General features: G+C 53.2%; 1 protein-coding gene across 2 annotated transcripts in view; it reads left to right on the forward strand.

Annotated features, from left to right (window-relative positions):
- Window positions 1-7136, forward strand: part of LOC137656669 (sister chromatid cohesion protein DCC1) — a 118229-nt gene that overhangs the window by 110649 nt on the left and 444 nt on the right. The gene's annotated exons all lie outside the window — the stretch shown is intronic.

The following is a 7136-nucleotide window of genomic DNA, read 5'->3' on the forward strand; positions in this document are numbered from 1 at the left end:
ATCCTTGAGGTAGTGGGCAGTAAAGGTTGACTGGTGCGACCAAGTGCCTGCCTGTAGGCTCTGCCCCACCGCCATGTTTCTCTCAAAGGCCAAGGAGGTGCTCAGACCCCTGATGTCATGGGTCCGGGGAGTGCCTGGCACTGCCATTTTATCCTCTTCATAGGTTCTAGCGATGACTTGTCTCAGCCAGAAGGAAATGGTGTTCTTGGAAACTTGCTTCCTATTAACACCTGTGGAAACGAAGAGGTTTTTGATACCTGGTCGGAGTGAGAGACGTCAAATGACAAACCATGGATCTCTCCCACTCTCTTATCGGACGCCAAGGCCAGCAAGAAGACGGCCTTGAGGGTGAGATCTTTGTCCACGATATCCTTCAAGGGTTCAAAGGGGGAACGACACATCATCTTCCGGACCTTGCCTAAGTCCCACTGGGGCACCTTTCCCGCCTGAGGGGGGCAAGACTGCTCGAAGCTTTCGACAAGCATCGCTATGTGTCTCGAGGCCCCCAGGTCGATGCCCTTCAGGAGGAAGACTTGGCCTAAGGCAGCCCAAACCCCTTTTTATGGCTGGGATTGACATCTCTGCTTTGTCCCTGAGAAACACCAGAAAATCTGCTATGTCTGGGACAGAGGCCTTAAGAGGTCTAATGTGCCTCTCAGAGCACCACTTCGCGACGGAGGTCCATTTTGTCTGGTAGACCGCGGTTGACGACTTTCTCAGGAATAGAGACATTCTCTTAGCCGTGGAGGAAGAATATCCTTCTTTCTTCAGGAGCCGCTCTTTAGTCTTCAGTCGTGAAGTCGTAGGGAGAGTGGCCTGTCGTGGAGCTTGAGAAAGTGAGGCTGGTGCAGAAGGTCTGACCTGGCGGACAGAGGCCACGGCGGTTGACTTGATAGGTCTTTTAGATCCGCGAACCACTCTCTCTCTCCGGCCACCAGGGCGCTACCAAAGTCATCTTTAGGTTTCGGGCCGTCTTTACTCTGCTGAGCACTTGTCTTATCAACGTGAAAAGGGGGAAAGGCGTACACATCCAGATTGTCCCACTTGTGCTGAAAAGAGTCTTCTAAGGATGCTTTCGGGTCTGGTCCAGGGGAGCAATAGACTGGGAGTTGGGCGTTGAGGTTGTTGCAAAGAGGTCAACCACCGGGGAACCCCAGCGTTGAATGATGAGCTTGGCTATTCCTGGGAGAAGGGACCATTCTGTCCCTACTATGTGGCCCATTCTGCTGAGGCCGTCGGCCAGAACGTTTTTCTTCCCGGGAATGAACCTTGCTAACATCACCCCTTGATTTTCTTCCGCTCAATCTAGACTCTCTATGGTGAGATCGCACAACTCCTTCGATTACAAGTACCCTGCTTCTTTATGTATGCCACTACCGTGGCGTTGTCGCACATCCACGCCACGGTGTTCCCCTTTAGCAGACTTGCGAAGTGTAGGCACGCCTTCTGGACTGCTTCCAACTCCAGGACATTGTGTGGAGTTGCCTCTCCCCTTCCAACCAGGTCTCTCGTGCCGTTTCGTCGAGGGGAAGGGCTCCCCATCCCTGGTTGGAGGCGTCTGTGAACAGTAGTAACTCGGGAGGGCCGGTCCCGAAGGTCGTCCCCTTGAGTGAGTTCGACTGGCAATGCCACCATTCTAGGGAGGGTCTCGTGTCTGGAAGGACTGGGATTAGCACCTGCTGCGAATCCGTCTGTCACCAGAGGTTCCTGAGATTCCATTGGATGGATCTGAGCCTTACCCTCCCTTGGGGAACTAGGTTCTCCAATGAGACCAGGTGACCTATCAGCCTCTGCCAGTCTTTCGCCCTCCTGGGGTGTTCTGACAGGAACGGCTGACTAATGTGCCTGAGGTTTCTTATCTTATCCTCCGAAGGGAAAATTTTCCCCGAATGATGTCTAATGTCATTCCCAAGTAGTTCATTCCGGTGGATGGGGATAGATTTGACTACTTTGGGTTGATTCCGCTCCCCAGATCCTTGCAAAACTGGAGGAGACTTCTCCCTTGTCCCTCCAAGAGGACCATTGAGGCGGAAAGAAGCCACCAGTCGTCCAGGTATCTGATAAGGCGGATGCCTCGTTCGTGAGCCCCCACTGCGACAGCCGTGGAGACTCTCGTGAACACTTGGGGCGCTGTTGACAGACCAAAGAAAAGGGTCCTGAATTGCAGGATCTGGGAACCCTATTTCACCCGGAGGAACTTCCGACCCGAGGTGTGGACCGGAATCTGGAAGTATGCGTCCTTGGGGTCGATGGTCATCATATAATCTTTCTCCCTCAAGGACAGCAGGACTGAATTCTGAGTGTCCATTTTGAAGTCCGTCTTCTTGACGAACCTGTTGAGAGCTGACAGATCTATAACCGGTCTCCACCCCCCGGTCGCTTTCTCCACCAGGAATAGGCGACTGTAGAAACCTGGCCCTGGGAGAAGAACTTCTTCCATGGTACCCTTCTCTAGCATGGACGACACCTCCTCTTGAAGGGCGGTCCTCTTTAACGGGTCTTTGGGATCTAGCCATTCTATCCGGTTGGCCGGAAAAAGCGGGGGTGGTTCCGTTAGGAACGGAAGTCTGTAGCCCTTCTTTAGTACGGACACTGTCCAAGGTTCTGCTCCTTGAGCCCTCCATGCTTGCCAATGACGTCTGAGGCATCCTCCAACCCGAGGGTTGGGCGGGGATAGGGGGGGCCTCCCACTCTTATCTTCTTCTAGAGGGGCGGCCTGATCTGTCTCTCCTAGAGGCGGAGTAACCCGACCTGAAGGAGCTTGAGGGCGCTGGAGCTCCCCTGCGGGGGGGCTGAGGCGTTGCGGACCAGGAGGAAGAGGGGGGCTTCTCTCCTCATAGTGCTGGTAGAGGCTTGGGGTGTCACGGCACTATCCGAGACGGACCTCTTATAGGGCGGTCTCCTAGGAGTCGTAGGTCTGGGGACGTTAGCCTCCTTCTTTTTCAAGACCTTCTCCATTATGGCTTCTAGTTCCTTCCGAGGATCCTTCCGAGGAAACAGAGACTCTCCCCACAGGGGAAAGCTGCGAATGGCTCGCATCTCCCTGTCTGGTACCTTCCAAGACACCTTCGCCAGAACAGTGTCTCGCTTCCAGAGCACCCAGTTAGCTGTTAGTGCGAGAGACTGATATGTCAATAACCTAAGGGTTTTACCCCCGGAGGTAATGAGGTCCCTCCGTAGGCCTTGCTGGACAGGGTCCTCGGGGTCAAAGGAGGCTTGTACACCTCCCAAAGTGTAAGCCCACCAGTCCAGCCAAGAGGAGACGTTTACTAAGTCCCTCGACATTTTCTCCATCATGGAGGCTTCTGCTGGCGAGAACCAGACTGGGGCCGAAGAGGCTCTACCGTCTGAAACGCCTTGACTAAGGATGTCTACTGCTGACCCCACCTTAAAGGTTGGGGGACCCCGGCATTGGTGGCCACTACCTTGCCGACATACTCCTGCTCTAGGACTAGATCTCGGGTTAGAGGAAGTGCTAGGGACGTCTTAGGTTGGGAGGAGTCTGCATGATCCTCAAAAGGCTTGACTTCCAGGAAACTTCATCCGTAGTCGCAGGTTCCGGTACTTGTGGTGCCTTCTGAAAAGGCTAACCACTCTCCTATAGACGGATTCCTCCGTCAGGGAGCCCTCCTCTCCGTCAGCCGAGGTCTCGGCTTGGGGCCGGGGAGCTGGGTTACCGGCCACGCCGACTGGACGTCTAGCTCTTTGGGGCCAGGGGCGCCGTCCTGCCGAGGTACTGGATTTCATCTGCGGGGACGTCCGCACCAGGGGCCTGGGTTAACGCAGGCAACGCTGGTTCAGCGGGGACTCTCGTCGGCCCAAGGGCTCTGGGTGCCGAGGATGCGGTTCCCGTGGGCTGACCCGACAGCGGGAACCGTTCCTTCTGACCCGAAGGCCGCACCAGCTGGGCTGGTTCGGCCAGGCCGCCCGACAAGAAGCGCGTTTCCCCCCGCTGGGCGGGGTTAACCGGAGGCTTCGGGGACTTACGCTTACCTGTAGAGTCCTTCCTACGGCTTGATCTCGAGGAGCCGGGTCACCGGGCACTCCCCGGGCGCTTCGGTTCTGGAATACCAGGCACTCCCTTGCGGTGGTACCGGTCTTCCCCGGCGGGGAGCTCCGCACCAGGTTCGGGGGTCAGAACCGGCATCGCCGTACCGTCGAGGACTACTGTTCGTGTATTCTCTCTGGGGGACGCGGACGCGGATCCCCGTGGGCTGACCCGACGGAGGGAACCGTTCCTTTTAAGTCCGAGGGCCGAACCAGCTGTGCTGATTCGGCCAGGCTGCCCGTAAAGAAGCCCGGTTACACCCGCTGGCGGGCTGGGGGACGCGGACGCGGATCCCCGTGGGCTGACCCGACGGAGGGAACCGTTCCTTTTAAGTCCGAGGGGCGAACCAGCCGTGCTGATTCGGCCAGGCTGCCCGTAAAGAAGCCCAGTTACACCCGCTGGCGGGGTGAACCGGAAGCTTCGCGGTCTTACGCCTGCCTGAAGAGGCCTTCTCGCATTTCTCCCTGCGAGGGTTATATCTGCGTCTGGAGGATGGCCTTCGCGGTGAGAAAAAACCCTGGGTTGCCGGTCCGGGGAACGCTGCAATACTGACCTGGGAGGCTCCTTCTCGGCGAGGCCCTCGGCTGCAGAAGAGACTGAAAAATACGCTAAGAGACTGGAGAAGAATTAGGGACATTTTTCCCCCACATGGGGTCATCAGAGGAGACGTGGCCTGCTTGCACCAGGACTCCGTCTCCCCACACACCCTCGAAAGTAGTACTTACCTCGAACTACTTCTTAAGAGTTATCTTTTCCACCATAAACCAACCTCGTCTCCTACTCTGGGTAGGAGAGGGTGGTAGGGAAGCTCTGTCAGGCGAGACGCCCGGCGCTAGTCTTCTTAGTCGAACCCTTCGTCGCCTACTTCTTCTTGGTGCTATACCGCACCCACTCAAACTCCTGGGGAAGAGCAATGGGCACTTCCCCGCAACTGACTTACCTCGTCCCCTACTCTGGGTAGGGGAAGATGGCTGTATAAGAATCTCTATTCGACGAGGCATCGGGAATTAAGTGGCGAGGAGAGGCTCGTCTTCCTATGAGCCTCTTGGATGTATTCTTCCTCTTGGTGCCGAAGTGCACTCACTGCACTACGTTCCAGGACCAGTAGTCCTGACACGTGGTTGAAGGGGAACATAAGCTGCCCCTACACGGCTAACACCGAGGATAAGAAGAGGAAGAATGATTTATTGTAAAATTGTTCCCTTCAGCTATTAATTCCTTGAAGGAAATCAAGGAATACTGTTCCATAACGCACACAACGCACGACACAAGCACTTAAGGAAATGAATTAAACACCGGGTAAGCACACGGTTGAAAAGTGAACGCACAGGAACACTTGGGAAAGCACACTGCGAAAAAACACAAGTCCCCACGCTGGGAACACGTGGAACACTAAACGCGCACAAAGGATCGAGAGAGACGAGAGTGAGGTGTGAACACCTCACGACCAAGGAACTTAATGAGGACGCTGACCCAGAGAAGCAGTGACCTGCCGTAATCCTGCCCTCAGGGCGCATTCTCTGGCGGCGGGGGTAAGCCTATGTAGAGCGGAGTAAGGGGGGTAATGGCGGGAAAAACCTTGGTCGAGATTGAGGGATTCACAAGTGACTCCAAGAAAAGTAGTTCTTGGTAAGTATTTGTGTTGGAACAATTCACATTTATTAGTACAGTAATGTCGGCGTGCTTGGACAGGGAGAGAACGATCAAGTTGTGCATCGCTAGGATGCGGAATGACGTCATAATCATTGCATGGAGAAATACGCTCACTTGTTTAATGGCACACAACTGTTTCTGTGACGACAGCTCGCCCATGGATGGCAGTGCATAGAAATGTCAGAATGTGTACTGTACGCTGTGATACATTGATACATACTGACACGCTCTAGCGTAGACACGTTAGTAGAGACAGTGAAGACTGTAGCCTTCTGCAGTGACTGCTTGGAAGGGAATGACGTGATTGTGCTCTTATCAAGTCAGCCAAACCATTAAGTCCGAGTCAAGAATATTCCAGAGGAAGCCCCTACAGCGCCAGAATAATTGATAAGGAAATTCTTGTTTGAGTCCAGAGAATTCTTTTGAGGATAGCAATACCAAAGAGTACCCTTGGGCATACGAGGAAAACCAAACTAGTAGGAATGAGTGGGTGAAAGATAAGGATCTAACAACTGGGTTGCCTCAGTGTGTAGGGACACAGCAGTCTCAACTTGAGTGTAGCATTCTCAGGTGAGAACAAAGGTAGATTTCTTACACATTCAAGGGTGATACCTCAAGAAGCAAAGTCACTCTACTGGTATTCCGCCATTAAGGACTCAATGCTAAGCACGCTAGTGGAAGGCAAGGTAGAATTATGTAAATCAGTGTTATCGGGCACTAAGAACACTTGGACTGGACTGCGCATTGTAAGTGCAGAGGTCGTAGGCCAGGGATCAGTCTCAGGCAGTGACTCATGATCACTAGGTCCATGGGGCAATAATATATTAAAATTATCAATATGTAATCATATCTTGGCCATTATCCTCAGTTACTGGAGTCCGCAATGGCCTAGGAAGAGGAGGAACTGGATGGGGAGTATCATGTGCCACAGAACTGAGCTTACGCTTGTTGCTATCCAAGAAAGGGGAACGATCCATATTAGTTTGTTTCTTACAAAGGAATTATATTTCTCCCATTGGGAGGACAGCCATTCCCTCAAATACTCGCACAGATTCTATGGAACACTGCATACCACAGCAGCTCGGGCAAAGAGATGTGGATCTATCTCGACCCAACTCAATGAAAGTGCTCCAAGGGTGACCATCACAACTGGGCAAGTACACATTACAATAGCAACACTAATCATCAATGCACAAAAAGCACTGCAAGGGTAATCCAGCGTGGAACAAATTTTAATCGCAGAGCGGCAAGAGATGACAATCTCTTGACAACACGACCAGAAGAGTGCAGCTTGCCTTGCACCAGCATCGGAGTTGCATAGTAACCTATTATATATTTACCAATTAGGCACCCTTTCTTCCTTTCTGGAAGCAGAAAATCAACACAGGAGTAAACCTCATTTCAATGACTTAGAAGTTTGTATCTGTATAGGAAT

Source organism: Palaemon carinicauda, chromosome 17 (genome assembly GCF_036898095.1).
Source record: "Palaemon carinicauda isolate YSFRI2023 chromosome 17, ASM3689809v2, whole genome shotgun sequence".
Classification (NCBI taxonomy): Eukaryota; Metazoa; Arthropoda; class Malacostraca; order Decapoda; family Palaemonidae; genus Palaemon; species Palaemon carinicauda.